The 21,957-nt window shown below is 38.9% G+C and overlaps 1 non-coding gene across 50 annotated transcripts in view; it reads right to left on the reverse strand.

The window, feature by feature from the left end:
• LOC101960618 (uncharacterized) overlaps positions 1-21,957 on the reverse strand; it is a 401,529-nt gene that overhangs the window by 73,413 nt on the left and 306,159 nt on the right. For 46 of the 50 annotated variants that reach the window (XR_013431556.1, XR_013431545.1, XR_013431566.1 and 43 more), the window contains one exon: positions 9,416-9,520. This is a non-coding gene — a transcript (uncharacterized LOC101960618). Of the gene's footprint in view, positions 1-5,808; positions 5,881-9,159; positions 9,233-9,415; positions 9,521-21,957 lie in introns of all 50 variants that reach the window. The other 4 variants (XR_013431535.1, XR_013431523.1, XR_013431538.1 and 1 more) reach the window with 2 other exon arrangements.

Raw genomic sequence — 21,957 nt, forward strand, 5'->3', positions numbered from 1 at the left:
ACTTAGCAGTGCAATCTGGAAATGTTTTAGCGGAACTTAATGGCCAGTTCTGCTGGGAGTTCATCAGACCAGAATGGCAATAGAACTGAGCATAATAAAGTCTGGGCTCATGAGGTTTTAGAAGAAAAGGAGAATATTCTTGGCAATTGTACTACAGGTCATTTGTGTAACATTCTGGCTGAAACGTTGTCTGTATTTTGCTCATGTCCTGTGACTTTCTGTGAGGCTGATTTTAAAAGTGATGGACTCCTTTATCTGGTGGAAGAAATGTCTAGGCAGCATAGCATTCAGGTGGTGGCATGGATATTGCTGGTAGTTTTTAGCCAAATTTATTTTGATAATTAGGAGCAGAAAGCAGAGCAAAAAGATTTGACTTTAAGGGCCAGGGTAAAACTGAGGCTAAGGAAGTTATAGTTGTTGTAAAGACATTGTTGACCCTAAAGTGCAATATCCGCTGTCCAAACCTGCAGGAATGGAGCCAAGACAAGCCAATTAGAAAGGTTACTTGGAATGTCATCAACAGGGCCACAGGGTTGAAGCTATATAAGCCCTTTGGACAGAACATCACCAGGTACCCCAGTCAATTAAACATAAAGACAGCAGCTAAGATTGTGGCTTAGTGGTAGACTGCTCATAAAGATACTATGTCCACTTATTTAAAACAAATTCTTAAAAAAAAAAAAAAAAAAGAATGATACCAGATGATACATGTCCAGACACCTATAGACCTCAAGAATGGCAGAAAATCTTTCAAGTGGTATTATGTACACTTGAATGTTTCACCTAACTGCTGCAAAACATAAGTGAGTATTCAGTAATAAATTAGAATGAATTAAAATGGTCTAAATTATATTGTTACATTGTGAGCATGTATATGAAAAAGGAATCCCAATATTATATAACTCTAATGCACCAATAAAAAGTCTTTTAAAGGACTATAAACCATGTGTCTAAACATTTAAAAATAATAAATTAACTGTTTTAGTGAGCTTTTTTGCTACTGTGACTAAATGACCTGACCACAACTGTAGAGGAGGAAAATTTATTTTATGGCTCAGTTTCAGAGGTCTTAGTCCATAGAAGGCCGGCTCCATTCCTCAGGGTCGCAGAACAGCATGGCAGAAGAGTATGGTAGAGAGAAGCAACTCACACCATGATCAGAAAACAGACAGGTCTCTACTTGCCAGATACAAATGTATACCCTCAAACCTATGCCTCCAATGCCACCCTACCAGCCTTCAATTACCACTCAGTTAATCCCTGGGGGGGGGGGGATTAATGCACTAATTGGATTAAGGCTCTCACAACTAATCATTTCTTCTCTGAACTTTCTTGCATTGTCTCACACATGAGCTTTGGGGGGCACACCTCATATCCAAACCATAACATTAACAAATTGTTTTAAAAAAAAAAAAGAAAAGAAAGAAAAAGAATGTAGTACTGTTACATGCTACACTGTAAATGAACCTTGGAAACATTATGCAATGGAAAATAGTTACAAAAAGGCCACATACTGATTCTGTTTATACAAAATGTCCAGAATACCCAAACACATAGACAAAGTAGATGAGTGGTTACCAAGCAATGAAGGAACGGGATGATTGGGACTAACTGATAATAGGTACACAGTATCTTTTTGGTGAAGGAAGTGTTCTACAACTGGATAGTGTTGATGGCTACATGGTCAGGTGGGTGTGCTGGGAACCACTGAAGTGTACACTTGGCAATAAACTGGTATAAAAATAAGGGAGTTCACTAGGTGTTCGGAACACACCTGTAATCCCAGCAACTTGGGGATCTGAGAGGAGGAATGCAAGTTCAAGGCCAGCCTCAGCAATTTAGTAAGACCCTAAGCAACTTAGTGAGACTCTGTCTCAATAAATAAATAAATAAATAATAAGCATTTTTAAGAGCTAAGGAAGGGCACTCTGGGTGCCTGTAATCCCAGTAGCAGACGCAGGAAGAGTTCAAAAAGCCAGCCTCAGCAACTTAGCAACGTGTTAAGCAACTCAGTGAGACCCTGTCTCTAAATAAAAGACAAAAAAGGGCGGGATATGACTCAGTAGTCAGGTGCCTCTGGGTTAAACTTAAAAAAAAAAAAAAAAAAAGGAGCTCATTCTAAGTACAATAGTTAAATAATTAAAGTACAATACTTATTTTTTATTTTATGTTTCTGTCATGGGGGAGATGGGTATTGAACCTAGGATGCACTAACAGTGAGGTATATCCCCAGCCCTTTTTACTTTTTATTTTGAGATAGGATCTCATTATGTAGCTTAGGGCCTCAGGAAGTGCTGAGGCTGGCCTTGACTTTGTAATCCTCTTGTCACTGGGATCACAGATGTGCCTGGCTCCAATGCTTATTTGCTATATTCCTTCTTAAGTAATAAGACCATTCTTCCTTTTCTCATTTGTGTTTTGGGTTTCTGGGATCTTTTGAGTGCACCCTTGTTTTCTAAACTGCATTGCTTAGAAACCATTTAAAATTTAATTTAAGTACCCCACAAATTAGTCTTTGCACCATTGAAGCAGCATGACTGGCTGCCTCCTTGGCTATGTTGTTAACAGAAACTCTAACCCTAAGCCTGGGACCCTTCATACCCACTATGCTCTGGGAAATAGAAAGAGCAACCCACACTTTTCATGGCTACTTAGGCAAAATATGTACCCTCTGATAGACCATAAGAGGAATAGAGGGTGGCTTCCCCTGGCCTCAGACTTTTGTTAGATGTCATAATACTGCCTAGCCACCTGGGGCCACAGAAAATATGCTTACCAGAAAATCCTTTGGGATTAACTGAGTGAATAGTAATTGTAGTTCACATACTATGTGAAAAGCCATAGGCTGACAGGTCAGGCTGCAGCACATGTGAAATTACACTCATTTGAACCTAAACTTCCATCAAGACCACAAAACAACAAAACACACATACAAAATCTAATGGTGGTGGTCCACTTTAAAAGGCTTTGCATATAGCACCAGCTGCACTGCTATTGCAACTTATTTTTTTAAAGGACATGTTTCACTCCCTTTTCTTCCCTAATATCTCTTCCTTCCTAATCTCAAGAGGAAAAGGGTTAACTTTCTTCCCCATTCTAGAAAAAATTACTTGTGGGCTAGGGTTGTGGCTCAGAGGTAGAGTGTTCTGTAGGCTTGAGGGACTGGGTTCTATCCTCAGCACCACATAAAAATAAAATATTGTCTCCACCTATAACTAAAAAATAAAGATTCTTTTTTGTATAAAGAATTACTTATTTGGGGGCACACACCCACCATAGAAACAAAGTAATCCAGACTTTGGGGCTACCACCAGAAGACCTCAGAAATGACTATCTCCCAAATTAACAAGTGAATTAAAACTCTTTGGACAGAAAACATTTGCAATTTAGCCTTTGAATCATCTCTTTAAAAGCCCTCTTGCACAGAATCACAGCCTCTGGGACAAAAGTCCTCTGTGTTTCTCATTTGCTAGCAAAGCAATAAAACTTCCTTTTCCTTTTTCTCAAAACGATGTCCTTGCTATTGGATTGGCATCAGGATAAGGATTAACTTTCAGTAACAAAATCATTCTAGTGGGCAATTACATGGTATTTCATTAACTATTGATCATATTCGCTTAGATTTATAAATTGGAACTCTTGTGCACAGGTGATGTGAAACATGGTGCGGCTCCTATGGCAAACAATTTGGTGAATTCTTAGAATTTTAGATGGTTTTGGCTTCTATTTTAAATTTAAGTTGACCTTTCCCATACTAGAAGCAGGGCTTACATGCCCTTAACACAGCTTCCATTTCTCCTATCCTCTTAGTTCTTCAACAAGATCATTCCAAAAATCTACCTTATAGACCACCTCCTAATAATCATCTCCCTTTGCTACAGTTCAATACAACCTATCTGACTCATCTACTCATGTTCACATCTCACAAGAACTCTGCAGATGTGCCAAAGAAACTCCTACTCAAGTCACTGTGGCCTCCAGGGAGCTCCTGTCTACTTACTATGGTTTACCAATCTTAGCTCCACTCAGGAAACTTGCCTGAATTAAAAATCATGAACTTCAACAAATGTCTTGGCCTTAGGTCAATCTCTGTCTCTCTTGTACCTCATCTTCTTTTCGAGTGTGCATGTCCCACAAGAATGCACTCTTACTGATGGTCCTGCAAGGTCTGCTGCCCTCTTCTCTTTAGGATTTCAAAAAATAAAATAATAAAACAATAAAAACTGCTCCTTCACCTTTGTGTTTGAGTCTGTGTGATTGTGCTGCCTCCTCAGTGTGTTGCCTCATTGAAACATACCAATCAAATTCACCTCCTGTCCAGAGTTCTCCTACAGAGTGGCTATCTTGGCAAAAATAAACTGGACACGGGTCAGGAATTTCAGGCAACATGTGTTCCCCATTACTAGGGACATGCTGCCATCTATGGGTCTCCAGTGGCACTGCAGCATCCACCCCTTCTTTTGTTTCATTGGCTATTCATCCCCCCCCCCCCCCACAGTCATCCCCCTATGCACAAACACCTGGTGTGAGTGGAAAAAGGCTCAATTTAAAAGCCAGGAAAACCCATTGTCACCCTGCAGAGAAGCGCTTAGCAAAATAAAGAAATGTAAATGCGCATCCGTTGTCCTTGGGCTCCTCTCAGAGCTGGAAACTTGGCAAAAGACTCAGCTGTCATAGCCCAACTGGGTGGTCCTAGGAGAGGACCATAAACCACGAGAAATGCTCACTACATGCTCCACTTAAACACTAGGAATTGACAAAGGAAACGTCCCAAGACAAAGGGGAAAAGTTTTAGCTGCACAGAAATATAAACCATTTTAAAGCCTTTACTTAAAAGATGAAGAAGTGGGAGGAAGGGAATGGAGTATGGTGGTAGGAAGGGCTGCTGCTCATTGTCAACAGAACCTTTTCTCATGGCTCTATTCCTCTTCTCAATCAGAAAAAGAAACTTAAAATAAGAACTTCTGTCAGATAAATTCCTAAAACACATTTGAAAATGTTTAAAGGAAAAAAGGCTGTCACTTAAGCCAGTTACAAAGCAAGGAGAAAAATAAGGGGAACTTTTAGTACTTAGGGATCACCACATATAGAGAACACAATGCAAGGACTAGACTACATAAATTACTTATTAAGTCATAAGCACTAAAAAAAAGATAAAAGGCAAAAATTGTGTGGTATACATATGTATGTATGTGTATATATATATATATATATATATATATATATATAAAGAAGTTCAATATAAACAATGATAAATTGTTTTCCAGTAGGAACAAATCATAATTAAAATAAAACAAATTAACCTAGTTTGGTCCAAATGAATATTCAAAATTGATGTACTAGATTATATACGAAAGATATATTTATATAATGTATTTATGTAAGAAAAATGGAAAAACAAAGTGCTGATCAACTGTATGTCTAAACACTAACTTTTGATAAACTACACCAATTGACAAAAATTCACTGGGCTAATAATACTGGGGCTCCAAATTGGTGCACCTGGGATCCCATGAAATTTTAAAATTCTGCAGCTTTCAATCTTCAACAGGTAACTAAATATAATACAGAAAAAAATGGCTATGGCTGCCTTCCCTAAATTTCACTCATAATACTCATAACATTCATAATACTCACTATTCCAAAAATTTCTATATTGGTCATATATACTCTGACACAAAGAATATACTGAAGTAAGCTTGTGCATCTACAAATTAGCTTGATAAAATGGGATCTCATTTACACTGGGTTAAAACAGTTCAACAGCTCTATTAAGTTAATACAGGACTTTTGAGCATATAAACATACCTAGCTAATTAAGAAGGAATTGCTGCTAGTGTCTGTTTTCTCATTTGACAGGCCAATTTGGTCTTCTTAAATCTGAAATAATAAGCAAGTAAAATGAATAAGAGGGTAGCAGAGGGAAAGAGGGCACACCTGAGACTAAAATGGAGCAAATTACATTCCATGAATGCATGATTATGTGAAAATAAACTCTAGTATCACGTGTGACTATAATGCACCCATACAACCGTTTTTTAAGAAATAAAAGGTGCTTTATGGTGCTTTACCCAAACTTTGATTCCATCCTTAAAGCCTCCCTAAACAATAGTTAATAAACTAAAAAAGTCATGCTGTTTATTTAAATGTCCAGGAATCAGGATACATTAAGAACACCCTCTTCCAGGCAGCCATGTCTGACACACAAACGAAGTACATATAAAGTCAAGGTTTTTTTGTATATCCTAATCTCAGATGCAACATAGCCCTCATTTAAATATGTTCTGGGGCTGGGGATGTGGCTCAGGCGGTAGTGCGCTCGCCTGGCATGCGTGCGGCCGGTTTCGATCCTCAGCACCACATACAAACAAAGATGTTGTGTCCCCCGAGAACTGAAAAATAAATATAAAAAAAAAATTCTCTCTCTCTCTCTCTCTCTCAAAAAAAAAAAATGTCCTTGCAGGCGGAAGGCAGAGGGCGGGGGAGGAGAGCGGTCACTGGGTGATTGTGTCATCTGTAGGCGCCGCTCTCCCTGCCCCCACCCTTCTTTGTCAAGGCGGGAAACCTACACAGAGAGGGAGGAGCCTGATGAGCTCATAGCTGCATGGCTGCTGCTGGAGAGTGCTGTGAGCCAGCGAGCACTGGAGAGCAGCCTACACCTCAGCGCTAACCCAGACCAGAGACGCCGTGGCGTCTCCTTCCCAGAAAAGGTGGCTCCTTATGCCCGTGCACAAGCCAGAGCCTTTGTAAGAGCCCTTGCCAGAGCCAGCAGCAGGGCACCAGGGAGGCTGCTACTGCCAGCCTAGACTGGGGACTTCCTCTTTAGTAAGTGGACCCTGAGGAGGGGCTGGGATTTCTGGCTTGGCCTGAGTCACAGCGCAAAGATCCACAAGGTGAAGGGAGAGGAGTCCACATGGCAGCCTCAACTGCTGGAACACAGTGAAAGTGGCGCCAAGCTGAGTCATTGCTTCTCCAGTCTGCTGCCTGGAATACCTTCCTGGGCCTGTAGCATGTCACCCTGGATTGTATGATACCTTACCCCAGCTCAGGAGCCACACTCATTCTGAGTGTGGGGACCCTAATGTGAAGCAGGGAGAGTAGGATCAGTGTCTCTCCAGTTTCTTACTGTCCCCCTTCTCCTCAATATCCTTAGGGGTCTTTTTCCTTGGTCAGTCACCAGACCCCTGGCTCTTCTGCAGGTCTTTGGGGAGTTACTCTACTCCTGTCCTCCCTCACAGCCTCCTACCAAGGTAAACTATAAAAACAAAATCATGGGCTAGAGTTGTGGCTCAGTGATAGAGTGCTTGCCTGGCATGTGTGAGGCCCTGGGTTGGATCCTTGCACCACATGTAAATAAATAAAGATCCATTGACAACTAAAAGAATATGTATTAAAAAAAAAAGTCATGGGGGGCTGTGGCTGGAGCTCAGTGGTAGCACACTTACCTGGCATGTGTGAGGCACTGGGTTTGATTCTCAGCACCACATATAAAGAAATAAAATAAAGGTCTATCAACAACTAGAAAAACATAAAAATAAAAAAAGCAATGGCCTGGGGATGTGGCTCAGTGATAAAGCATGCTTGCCTAGCATCTATAAGGCCCTGGGTTCAATTCTAGCACCACCACTACCAAAAAAAAAAAAAAGTGGCACAGGAAAAGCATAAATAAGCAAGACACCCAGGAAGAAGAAAGGGAGATGAGTAGAACCATCCTCTGGTTGTAGCCACACTACCACTGCTTCTTCTCATTTTTGAGCAGGAGCCTTCCACAGTTATTGCCTCAGTGCCAAGGAGGAAGGAAACCAACCCACTTTGTCAGAACCAGGACTTCTCTCTAAAACAGTGTCTCCACCATCAGCAATATTTCTAAAAGGCTATCTTAAATTCTTGAATGTGAAAACTGTCACATCTTCTAATAGTCTAGGCAAAGTCCAAGAAGTAGCAGGCTGGGTTTTAGAAATGAATCAGGAATTTCTCTGTGTGGGCAGCAAAAGACCACAAACTGAAGGGTCTCACAGAACCTTAAGGTAGATAGATGAGAAAACAGAGGAGGAGCACACTTCAAAGAATGGTGAAGTTGTTGAACAGAACCTCGACCTGGAGACCCAAATGATTCTTGGCAAGAACAAGTGGAAGAAAATAATAATGAACTTATTTCGGTATACAAGGACTCCTCAGGAAACCAAGAAAAACAGGAGGAAGATGCTGCTGAAGAGGAAGAGGAAGAGAAAATAGACCAGGATGATTTTGATCAGTTTGGTGATAGTAGCAGAGGAGATGAACACACACACAGAGTAATAGTGCCACAAACTGCAGAAGTCCTGTGGACCTGCCCATTCACCCCCTCCCCTCCGCATTCTATACAAAGACAACAAAAATGAAATCAAACTTGGGCCACGGTTCAAAGGTCTACTCCTTTTCTTTGGAAAGAAAATATGCAAAATCTCAGAATGTACATGTACCGCTGGGATGTTCAGCAATACCAACAACTATTAGGGACCTGAGAGCAGCCAATGGCCAAGGGCAAGAACAACACTAAATGAATTGTGTCCAATCAACTACACGCCTCCTCCAAGAATAGCAGAAAATGTTGCAGGTGACATGTACATGTACTACTTGAAATGTTTCACTTAACTGCTACAAAACGTAAGTGATTATTCAGTCAATTAAAAGGAGTAAAGGAAAACAGAAAATTGTAATTAATAATTTTTGCATCAATAATTTTTTTTATCAAAGGCCCACAAACCACATGCCTAAACATTTAAAAGTCATAAATCAAGTTAATAAACTAAGAAAGTCATGCTGTTTATTTAAATGTCCAGAATAGGCAATCCCATAGAGATAGGGGTTGCCAAGCAGTGAGGGGAGGGGACAGCAGGGACTAAGGGCTAACAGGTACACAGTGTCTTTTGGGGTACCAGAAGTGTTCTGGAACTGGATAGTGGTGATGGCGCATGGCAAGGTAAATGTGTTGGGAACACTGAAGGGTCCAGGAAGGTTAAAATGGTTGCTATTATGTGACATACTTATCAGTGCAATGCAATAAACATAAGGGAGCTCATTTTAAGTGGAATAATGAAACTCCAATGACTATTCCGTGTATCTACAAGGCACTTAAAATTAATATAAGAACTCCACTAGTCACTGTAGATAACTTACCTGTCTCTGCTACATTAGTAGAGTTCATGCAGCTTCTTTTCATCAATGCCAAGCTTGTATATGGCTCAGTGTCCTGAAATATTCATTTCTACTTTGTATTGAAATTCTCTGAACATTCACTTCAGAAGCCCCTATCTTTGCAGTAATCCATGGTTTTAACAAAACTAGGCAAATGCATCAAGGCCAGTGTATTGTCACTTCAAAGCATACCCCAGTCCCACATCCCTCCAAACATGGCCATTTTCCTAAATCTCACCAATGGAGATGATGTGACTTTGTGTGCTGAAGAAGTCTTCACCCCTGTGCCAAAATCTTCACCTGGCTTTTCTTCCTGAACTCATTACATCCTAAACTTCTATACCTAGAAGAAAAACAGGCACAGGTCACAAAAGTTAAAGGAGATTATTTACTTCCTTAGGAGGCACCTGTATCAAGTGCCTTCTCAGTGGGGACAGGATCCCACACTCCCTGATTTTTTGGCCTGCTGCTATACACATTCAGCTTTCCCCATAATCTTTCAGCTTTACATTTTAAGATAATGCTAGTGGCCTCAAACATGTGATCCTCTTGCCTCAGCACCCTAGTTGCTGGGATTATAGGCATGCATGAGCATGCCTAGCTTGGGTAACATTTTATCTCAGGTAACACCTTATGTTAGTATTCTTTTCAATGTTATTATGGTTGAACTCCTGAACTAGGCCATAGCACCCAGCCAAAAGAGTCCTAGAGGTAAACTCAAGTTATTACTTGCCTTGTTGTTGTTATAATTCGTCCCCTGACCCAGTGAAGTATGATACTCTTGCACAGAAGGAGCAAGAAGACCCTATATCCTTGCCCACCAAAGAGCCCTCAGGATATCCCACAGTTGATTCAGGAACATAAAATTCCCAAATAATATGCATGGTCCTCAGTTATATACTCTGCCTTTGAGTAAACCAAGGGCCTTATGTAAGGTCCTAGAGGTTGAAAAACACTTTTTTTTTTTAAGAGAGAGAGAGAATTTTTCAATATTTATTTTTTAGTTTTCGGTGGACACAATATCTTTATTTGTATGTGGTGCTGAGGATTGAACCCAGTGCCCTGCCCATGCCAGGCAAGCGCGCTACGGCTTGAGCCACATCCCCAGCTCGAAAACACTCTTAAGGCCCCTGTCTCTTTCTTGAAAGTAGATCCAGGCCCCTCAGAGGTGAACTAGAACAAACTATAGAAAGAGGCCATCACCTATGCCCAGAGCTACTTGGGCCAACCAGGACACAAGAAAACAGAGAAAAGTATTGGGGACTTAAAAAACAAACAAACAACAACAACAAAAAAAGTTTCAAACAAAACTTTTGTTTGAAAAGAACTGATACTTCAAACAAAAGACAAAATTATGCTGTCTTAAGGAGGGGCTATTAGAGTTCTCTCAGCAAACACTATTTTCTAAAGTCATATTGGAAAGATAGAGGACAAAATAGGCTGCCTATAGGCAGTGCAGCAGGGGCCTATCCCTACCCCTCTTCCTGTAACCACTTAGAATGTCCATCCTGAGTTTCAGCAAAGACAACAACTGAATACTAAGGTTTCAAGCAGCTAGGAATGTAAGAAAAGGTAGGAAAGGAAAAAAAAGGAGGGAAAGAAAATAAGTTAAGACAAAATCCCCTACACTGAAAATAAAAGATAACAAAAAAATTACATAGGTAAATGTATTTTATATATTATTTATACTTAACATGTTCATATATATTTACACAGACACACAGATTGACAATTTTACAGAATTTGAAACTCAAATTTTTAAAAATATTTGTTTATGTGGTGCTGAGGATCGAACCCAGTGCCTCATGCATGCTAGGCGAGCACTCTACCACTGAGCCACAACCTCAGCCCCTGAAACTCAAATTTTACATACTAACATTTACAGGGCTGGGGATGTAGCTCAGGGGAAGAGTACTTGCCTGGCATGTGTGAGACGCTGGGTTCGAGTCTTACCACATATAAATAAATAAATAAAATAAAGGTCAATGAACAACTACAACTAATTTTTTTTAAATATTATGTACTATAAATTGATAGAATACAATTTTGCAAATATAATAATAAGCACATATCAACATAGGTTCTGAATTAATTTTAGCATTTGCTAAAATGCACTAATTGACTAAGCTCCAGAATCAATAGATTCCTGGGGCTCATCTATTTATACCTGGATATATTGCTGAAGTTAAACATTATAATTTTAATAAAATAACTACCTTTATAGGAAAAATAGTTATGCCCCATTTTAACTATATAGTTGCTTGAGTTTCCCATGGTCATAGTTCCTATTGCCATAAAATATCCTGCATTGGGCATAGATGCTGTCACAAATTAAAATTAAGACACATATATAGGCTAATGGACTAGAGGAAAGAAATAAACTCTTGCTCAAATGATTTTTGACCAACAGAACCACTAAATGTAATGCATGATCCTTTTTCCTGGGAATAGTTAAAATAACTGTGAATGATTAAAAAACAGAAAAAAGGGGCTGGGGATGTGGCTCAAGCGGTAGCGCGCTCGCCTGGCATGCGTGCGACCCGGGTTCGATCCTCAGCACCACATACCACCAAAGATGTTGTGTCCGCCAAGAACTAAAAAATAAATATTAAAAAATTCTCTCTCTCTCTCTCCTCTCTCTCACTCTATCTTTAAAAAAAATAAAATAAAATAAAAAACAGAAAAAATAAAAAATAAGCTGGAGATAGGATTGAAAGCTTAAAGCCAGCCATAGCAACTTTACGAGATGCTCATCAACTTGGAGAGACCCAGTCTCAAAATAAAAAATAACAAAATAATAAAGGGCTGGGGATGTGGCACAATGGTTATGTGCCCCTGGGTTCAATCCCTGGTACCAGGAAAAAAAATTTATATAACATAAAGTTAAAAAAAAAAAAAAAGTTCTGGGGCTGGGACTGTAGTTTAGTGGCAGAGCTCTGCTTGCCTAACAGGCATGAGGCCCTGGATTCAATCCTCAGCACCACATAAAAATAAATAAATAAATAAAATAAATGTATTGTGTCCAACTACAACTAAAAAATAAGTATTTTAAAAAATGTTCTGACAGATTTTTATACCACCACAAAGATTATAACTGAACTCTAACAAATAATAAACTGCACTATTTTTTAAAATATTTTTTTAAATATTTATTTTTTAGTTTTCGGCGGACACAACATCTTTGTATGTGGTGCTGAAGATCGAACCCGGGCTGCACACATGCCAGGCGAGCGCGCCACCGCTTGAGCCACATCCCCAGCCCAATAAACTGCACTATTGACAAAAATTCATGTAATTAATCATAGTAGGGCTCAAATTAAGGTTACATCTGGGCATTCCACTGATTTTAAACCCTGTTTCCTCTTTATTTTGTTTTTTGCTTTTATTGTTAGTGGTGGGATGGATACTGGGATTGAAGCCAGGGACAAAACCATTGATCTACAGCCTGACCCTTTTTTATTTTTTGAGACTGGGTCTCTCCAAGTTGATAAGCGTCTCATGAAGTTGTTATGGCTGGCATTACAGCAGGACTCCAGCACACCTGGCCCGCTATAATCTTGGGTAATTAATTTGATATAGAAAGAAAAGTATAGGTCTTCATTTAGCTTTTGCCTTGATTTAATTTTCCATAGTTAGTCACTGCTGCAAAATGCTCTAATATTGGACATAAATGTTCTGAAAGAATAAAAATAAAGTCTTTGGTACTTAAAAGTCGGCTTGAGAAAATGGGACCCCATGAATCCTCATTTAAAATTGTTAACATAACCCAGTGTAAATTAAAAGAGGGGACTGAAGTCCTAAAACTCATTATGTTAAAGCCTAATAAATAGGTATAGCTGGAGGTGTTGCTCAGCTGTAGAGCATTTGTCTTCCATGTGAAGGTCCTGGGTCTGATCTCAAGAACAGCAAAATAAAAAAGTAAATCAATATGGGGCTGGGGATGTGGCTTAAGCGGTAGCGCGCTTGCCTCGCATGCGTGCAGCCTGGGTTCGATCCTCAGCTCTACATACAAAAACAAAGATGTTGTGTCTGCCGAAAACTAAAAAATAAATATTAAAAAATTCCCTTTCTGTTTCTCTCTTTAAAAAAAAAAAAGTAAATCAATAAATGCAATAATAAAGGTGATCATCCCCTCTGAGTCTCCATTTGAAAGACAAATTTTGTCTGTTCTTAAATCTGAAATGAATCAATGATACAGATACATTAAAAATATAGAATATAGAGCATGTCTCATGATGGTTTTCTACAAACATAATACTGTGATCCTATCCACCAATGCCTGCTAAATCAATGTCCAAAATTATTACAATTATTAATGCTATTTAATCAAACGTGAGATTTATAGATTTGGCTAATCAGTTCTATTTACTGCCTGTTGCATCACGCTTTCAGCTGCAGATTGCATACACCTTCAAAGGGATACAACAAACCTTTGGTAGAAGGCTGAACATGAGGTACATCAACATCTTTTTCATTATGCAATTGGCAGACATGATGTTGATGATACATAATGTAGTCCAGGAACACTAGTACATTAATGACATCTCCTTCCAAGGAGATTCACCTAACACATTTACTAAATATATAAAAGTCCAATATCTTTTAATTTTTTTCAATTATGCTGGCAATACATTCCTCATTTACAAATTTTACTTATGCATTAAAATGAACACTCACTCCCTTTAGAACATTAAGAAAATCCTTCATGATAAAAACACTGGGAACTGTTTTCATGCTTATATAAGTCTCTGGACCACTCAGGATATCAAATACTTAGTTCTAAGATTTTGTATGCAAGAAATTGTCTCTCTTGGTCTCATGCTATGCACCAAACAACCAATGACTGACTGCTTACTGGATTCTTTGAAGATTTGAGGCTCTCACAGACCCTGAGCCCAGGACCCTCATTACCAGCTTCCCATCATGAAAATTGCACCCCGCAACCTTGACATGGCTACAGAGCCTCATTAAGACAGCATATAGCCAGGTGTGGTGGTGCACACCTATAATCCCAGCAATTTGGGAGGATGAGAAGGAAGATTGCAAGTTCTAGGCCAGTCTCACCAATTTAGTGAGGCCCTAAATAATTGAGAAAGATTCTGTTTCAAAATAAAAAATAAAAGGGCTGGGCATGTAGCTCAGTGACAAAGTGCCCCTGGGTTCAATCCCAAGTACCCTACTCCCCTCAAAAAATATACAATAGAACCAAATCTAGGCCCTCTGATATATTCCACCCGAACATTAGGGTGTCTTCCCTTCTCCTCAGTGCCTTGCCACATGTCAGGGTGTTGAAGGAGGATATCTGTACCTCAGGTCCCTGAACTACATGAGAAATCCCTTGGTATAAACTGAGTGAATACTAATAGGGGTTCACTGACTACACATACAATAATTTTCACCATCATATGATACAGAGCTTAATGGAAAGAATTCCTTTCCATCACTTAAGTAGGATGTCCCTCATAAGGGACAGGACCCAAACAATGTACTTGGCCAAACTTCAGGCAAAAATCTTAGCAGTGGATACCCTGCTCAAGATATAGTCCCATCTACACATTTATTACAAAAATTGTGCCTTTGAAGATAAAAACAAAACAATGTGAGAACCTCTTGCCTCAGATGCCCAAAATATAAAGCAAAGTCAGAAGCTTCCACATATACTAAGGATTGAATAAAAGGCTTAATGAATAATAATTATTGCTTCAGAGTTACTGACATTATTCATAGTAACAAGACATTCATTCCACTTAAAATGTGCACTGCTGAGTTCTTGTGTGTGTGTGTCGAGGGGGGTAGTGCTGGGGATTAGAACCCAGGGCCTTGTGCATGAAACATACGCTATATCCCCAGCCTTGCAATGCTGAGTTCTTGATAAGAACATTCAATAGAATCTTCGTTGTCCTTCTAGGTCACAGATACCTGCTTTAATTTGTATACATAATAACCTGCTCTATATCTATTTTTGAAATTATAACCCAACAAATAAACTGATACATTTCTATTTTGTCCCAGGCCTAACCCAACTTTTATTATTATTATCATTATGATTATCATCATTATTTGTGGTACTGGGATACCAGTTACCACCAGTCCTACTTTTTTTATTAATATTTTTTTTAGTTGTTGATATACCTTTATTTTATTTATTTGTATGTGGTGCTGAGAATTGAACCCAGTGCCTCACACATGCCAGGCAAGTGTGCCACCACTGAGACACAGCTCCAGTTCCCCAGTCCTACGTTTTAAAATGTTTTTATTAGTGCATTAGAGTTCATAATAGAGGAGTTAATTTTGACATAATCATCTGGTCTTTCTTCTATTTATTTATTTATTTATTTATTTATTTCTACTCTCTCTTTTTTTTTTTTTTTTAAGAGAGAGTGAGAGAATTTTCAATATTTATTTTTTAGTTCTCGGCAGACACAACATCTTTGTTGGTATGTGGTGCTGAGGATCGAACCCGGGCCGCACGCATGCCAGGCGAGCGCACTACCGCTTGAGCCACATCCCCAGCCCTCTTTCTTCTATTTATTTATTGTTTTTTAAATTGATGCTTTACAGATATAGATAAACGAGGACTTCAGTGTGGTATATTCATATGTACAAGCATAATTTTGCAATTTCATTCTGTATTTCTTTTCCCTCTCCTTACTCCCCACATTCACCTTTCTCTAGTTTACTGATCTCCCCTCTATTTTAATGGGATCCATCCCTCACTCCGTTTTCCCCCGTTACTTGGCTCTAGCTTCCATATATGAGAGAAAACATTTTACCCTGAACTTTCTGAGGCTGCCTTATTACTCTTAACACGATGTTGTCCAATTTCATCCATTTACCAGCAAATTCCATAATTTCGATTCTTCTTTATGACTGAGGATACAGGGTCTCCCTCAGTTAGTTCCATGCTAAACTAGAATTTTAAACCCTCCTGCTACAGCCTTCACGGTTTAGGGTTCACAGACATGCACCACCATGGTGGTTCAATCTTTACTGGCATCATACACACCTACACTTCCATACCTAGAGGAAAAAAAAAATGTCACCAAACTTAAGAGAGATTATTTCTTTCCCTAGAAATCAATCTGTATCACATAAGTCAACCCCTTGTCGCTGGGGACAGGATCACACACTCCCTGATCTCTCTGCCTGCTACACACCTTGAGCTTTCCCCAAGGTCTTTCAGTTTGCATCTCCAAGCCTCAGCACCTGAACACCCTCTCTGAACACTTATTGTCTCTACTAGTCAACCACAACTGCCTTCCATCTAAAAGTGATGCTGAGGCACTAAGTGAGAGTGAGAGTGAGAGAGGGGAGAGAGAGAGAGAGAATTTTTAATATTTATTTTTTAGTTCTCGGCTCAATCTCTTTAAAAAAAATAAAAATAAAAAATAAAATAAAATATCAAACTATAGCCTCTAATAGACAAAATTATTATTTGCAAATTAAAAGTGAAACTAAACTTAAAAATATGAAATAAAATTCTGTTGCTGTTATTATTTCATATGAATTTTACTTTTATTTTTTCTGCTGCTGCCTCTGTGTCTCCTCTGACCATCAAATATCCCATCTTGAAATTTATTATGAAACATTAGTCCATTGCCTAAGTGTCTTTCTTTTAGAGCAAACAACTCTAGAAATCCCTTGCTCCAAAGAAACCCAAATTATCAAGGAAAGCCAGGTGCGGTGGCACACATCTATAATCTCAGCAGCTGAGGAGGCTGAGGAAGGAGCATCAAGAGTTCAAAGCCAGCCTCAGCAAAAGCAAGGTACTAAGCAACTCAGTGAGACCCTGTCTCTAAATAAAATACAGAATAGGGCTGGGATGTGGCTCAGTGGCTGAATGCCCTTGAGTTCAATCCTCAATAACCCCCCAAAAATTATCAAGCAAAATCACAAGTCTCTAGTTTATATAAACTAGGTACACAATATAAAGTATCAGAAGACACTGCTTATAACTGAGTCACACATTTCACTTCTCAAAATACAAAATGCTGGGCTCTTAAGAAGTTATTTAATAGAGCTTTGATGTCCCTGATACGTTACACATAGCTGGCTAACTTGAGAGACTTCATGGTCTCCTCAAATAACTTCATGGTCTCCTCAAATAAAATCAACACGCACAAATCAAAGGCATTCCTGTATATCAGCGACAAATCCTCTGAAATGGACACGAGGACAACCACCCCGTTCACAATATCCTCAAAAAGAATAAAATACTTGGGAATCAACCTAACAAAAGAGGTGAAAGACTTATACAATGAAAACTACAGAACCCTAAAGAGAGAAATTGAAGAAGACCTTAGAAGATGGAAAAATATACCCTGTTCATGGATAGGCAGAACTAACATCATCAAAATGGCGATATTACCAAAAGTTCTCTATAGGTTTAATGCAATGCCAATCAAAATCCCAACGGCATTTCTTGTAGAAATGGAGAAAGCAATCATGAAATTCATATGGAAGAATAAAAGACCCAGAATAGCAAAAACAATACTAAGCAGGAAGTGTGAATCAGGTGGTATAGCGATTCCAGATTTCAAACTATACTACAGAGCAATAGTAACAAAAACAGCATGGTACTGGTACCAAAACAGGCGGGTGGACCAATGGTACAGAATAGAGGACACAGAAACCAACCCACAAAACTACAACTTTCTTATATTTGATAAAGGGGCTAAAAGCATGCAATGGAGGAAGGATAGCATCTTCAACAAATGGTGCTGGGAAAATTGGAAATCCATATGCAACAAAATGAAATTGAATCCCTTTCTCTCGCCATGCACAAAAGTTAACTCAAAATGGATCAAGGAGCTTGATATCAAATCAGAGACACGGCATCTGATAGAAGAGAAAGTTGGCTACGACCTACATGCTGTGGGGTCGGGCTCCAAATTCCTCAATAGGACACCCATAGCACAAGAGTTAACATCTAGAATCAACAAATGGGACTTACTCAAACTAAAAAGTTTTTTCTCAGCAAAAGAAACAATAAGAGAGGTAAATAGGGAGCCTACATCATGGGAACAAATCTTTACTCCTCACACTTCAGATAGAGCCCTAATATCCAGAGTATATAAAGAACTCAGAAAATTAGACAATAAGATAACAAATAATCCCATCAACAAATGGGCGAAGGACTTGAACAGACACTTCTCAGAGGAGGACATACAATCAATCAACAAGTACATGAAAAAATGCTCACCATCTCTAGCAGTCAGAGAAATGCAAATCAAAACCACCCTAAGATACCATCTCACTCCAGTAAGATTGGCAGCCATTACAAAGTCAAACAACAATAAGTGCTGGCGAGGATGTGGGGAAAAGGGTACACTTGTACATTGTTGGTGGGACTGCAAATTGGTGCAGCCAATTTGGAAAGCAGTATGGAGATTTCTGGGAAAGCTGGGAATGGAACCACCATTTGACCCAGCTATCCCCCTTCTGGGTCTATTCCCTAAAGACCTAAAAAGAGCATGCTACAGGGACACTGCTACATCGATGTTCATAGCAGCACAATTCACAATAGGAAGACTGTGGAACCAACCTAGATGCCCTTCAATAGACGAATGGATAAAAAAAATGTGGCATTTATACACAATGGAGTATTACTCTGCATTAAGAAATGACAAAATCATAGAATTTGGAGGGAAATGGATGGCATTAGAGCAGATTATGCTAAGCGAAGCTAGCCAAGCCCTAAAAAACAAATGCCAAATGTCTTCTTTGATATAAGGAGAGTAATTAAGAACAGACTAGGGAAGAAGAGCACAAGAAGAAGACCATCATTAAACAGGGTTGAGAGGTGGGAGGGAAAGGGAGAGAGATGGGAAATAGCATGGAAATGGAACGAGACCCTTAGGTTTATACAAAATTACATACAAGAGGAAGTGAGGGGAAAGGGAAAAATAATACAAGGGGGAGGAATGAATTGCAGTAGTGGGGGTAGAGAGAGAAGAGGGGAGGGGAGGGGAGGGGAGGGGAGGGGAGGGGGGGATAGTAGAGGATAGGAAAGGCAGCAGAATACAACAGACACTAGGATGGCAATATGTAAAGCAATGGAAGTGAAACTGATGTGATTCTGCAAGCTGTATAAGGGGCAATATGGGAGTGTATAACCCACTTGAATCAAAATGTGAAATATGATATATCAAGAACTATGTAATGGAGGGGTAAGACAAGATAATACAAATGGAAGAAATGATTTACAGTAGAAGGGGTAGAGAGAAAAGGGGAGGGGAGGGGAGGGGAGGGGGGATAGTAGAGAATAGGACTGACAGCAGAATACATCAGACACTAGAAAGGCAATATGTCAATCAATGGAAGGGTAACTGATGTGATACAGCAATCTGTATACGGGGTAAAGTTGGGAGTTCATAACCCGCTTGAATCAAACTGTGAAATATGATGTATTAAGAACTGTGTAAGGTCTTGAATGACCAACAATAAAAAATAAATAAAAAAAAAAAAAAAAATAACTTCTTTCCAAATTCAAGTCAACTGGGAGTGGTAGTGCATGCCTGTAATCCCAGTGATCTGAAGGACTGAGGCATGAGGATTCCAAATTCAAGGCCAACATGAGCAATTTAGGAAGAACACACACACACACACACACACACACACACACACATACACAAGGAGGAGGAGGAGGAGGAGGAGGAGGAGGAGGAGGAGGAGGAGGAGGAAGAGTGTCGGGGATATAGCTCAGTTGATAGAGTGCTTGCCTTGCATGCACAAGACCCTGGGTTCAATCCCCAGAACCACACTAAATAAATAAATAAAACAGGGTGATTTCAATACACCTCTCTCAGCAATAGAAAGGTCATTCAGACATTAATTCAGTAAAGAATCTTCAGACCTAAAAAATATCATAAATCAAATGGACCTAATAGACATCTATAAAATATTTCACAACAACTGAATATGCCTACTTCTCAGCTGCTCATGGAACCTTCGCCCAAATAGATCATATTTTATGTCACAGAAAGAAAGAAAATGAAAAGCCTGCTCATGTTCTTGATAGGCATAATTAATTGCTAAAATGGCCATATTACCAAAAGCAATATGCAGGTTTAATGCAATTCCCATAAAAATACCAATGGCATTCTTCAAAGACTGTGAAAACAGTTCTAAAATTCACATAGAAGAGTACAAGGACCAGATTATCCAAAGTAACTTGGAGCAATATGAGCAGTGCCGGAAGCATTGTGAATTCAACAACTTCAAATTATAATTCAGAGCTATGGTAATGAAAACAGTGTGACACTGGCATAAAAATGGACAAATGGTCCAACAGAAGACACAGAGACAAAGGTATACAGACACAAGCATGAGATCCTTGACAAAGGTGCCAAAAAAATAAAGTGGGATAAATGATAGCCTTTTAAATAAATGGTACTAAGAAAATTGGATAACCATATGTAGAAGGATGAAACTACATCCTCATCTCTCACCCTGTACAAAGTCATCTCAAAATGGTGTAAAGACCTAAGAATTATCCAGAAACTCTGCAAATGGTAGTAGAAAATATAGGATCAACACTCTGACATATAGGCTCACGCATCAACTTCCTTAGTAACCTTCCTGACACTCAGGAAATAAAGCCAAGAATTAATGAATGGGATTGCATCAAATTAAATAACTTCTGCACAGCAAAGGAAACAAGGATGTAAACAGAGAGCCTATAAAATGGAAGAAAATCTTTGCCAGTCACACTTCTGACAGAGGAGTAATATGCAGGATACATAAAGAACTCAAAAAACTAGGGCTGAGATGTACCTCAGTGGTAGAGCATTTGCCTACCATCATATGCAAGGCCTGGGTTCACTCCCTAGCACCTAAAACAAACAAACAAACAAACAAACAAACAAAAAATCAACTAATGGGCAAATGAAGTAAACACATTTCTCAACAGACACATCTGTAAAGCCAAAGCACAGATGGCCAATTATTAAATGAAAAAATGCTCAATATCGCCAGCCATCAAAGAAATGCAAATCAAAACTACACTAGGATTCTATCTCACCATGGTCAGAATGGCTGTTATCTAAATAAATAAATGATCAAAAAATGATGGTGAGATGTAGAGAAAATACATAGGAATGAATCTAATAAAGATTTGTGGGGAGGGGGGTGCTGAGGTTACAGTTCAGTGGTAGAGCACTTGATTACCACGTGTGAGGTACTGGGTTAGATTCCCAGCACTACAAATGAATAAATAAAAGTATTATGTCCATCCAAAACTAAAAATATATTAAAAAAAAAGATTGGTAGAAATGTAAGTTACATACACTTACATTTTCCAAATGTAAGCCACGTTGGAAAACAGCGTGGAGGTTCCTCAAAAATAAAAATAAAATAAAAATAGAATGACCATATCATCCAGCTATACCACTTCTGGTATTTATCTGAAGGAAAATATGTCAGCATACAAAAGACATATCTGTATACCCGCATTTATCATGACCCTATTCACAAAAGCAAAGATATGGAATCAGCCTAGGTGTGTACAACCACAAGAATAGATAAAAAGGAAAATGTACTATCTATACACAATGGAATTTTATATAGTCATAAAGAAGAATGAAATGATGATACTACTAGGAAAATTAATGGAATTTGAGGTCATCACGTTAGCCTAGCTACAGAAAGACTAATATTGCATGTTTTCTATTATATGTAGAAAAACAAAAGAATGAAATAAAGAAAAAATATGAGCTAGAAATCAAATAGGTATTATTAGGGAAAAGGAAAGAAACAAGAGATTGGGAAGAAAGAGTGAAG

Source organism: Ictidomys tridecemlineatus, chromosome X (assembly GCF_052094955.1).
Source record: "Ictidomys tridecemlineatus isolate mIctTri1 chromosome X, mIctTri1.hap1, whole genome shotgun sequence".
NCBI lineage: Eukaryota > Metazoa > Chordata > Mammalia > Rodentia > Sciuridae > Ictidomys > Ictidomys tridecemlineatus.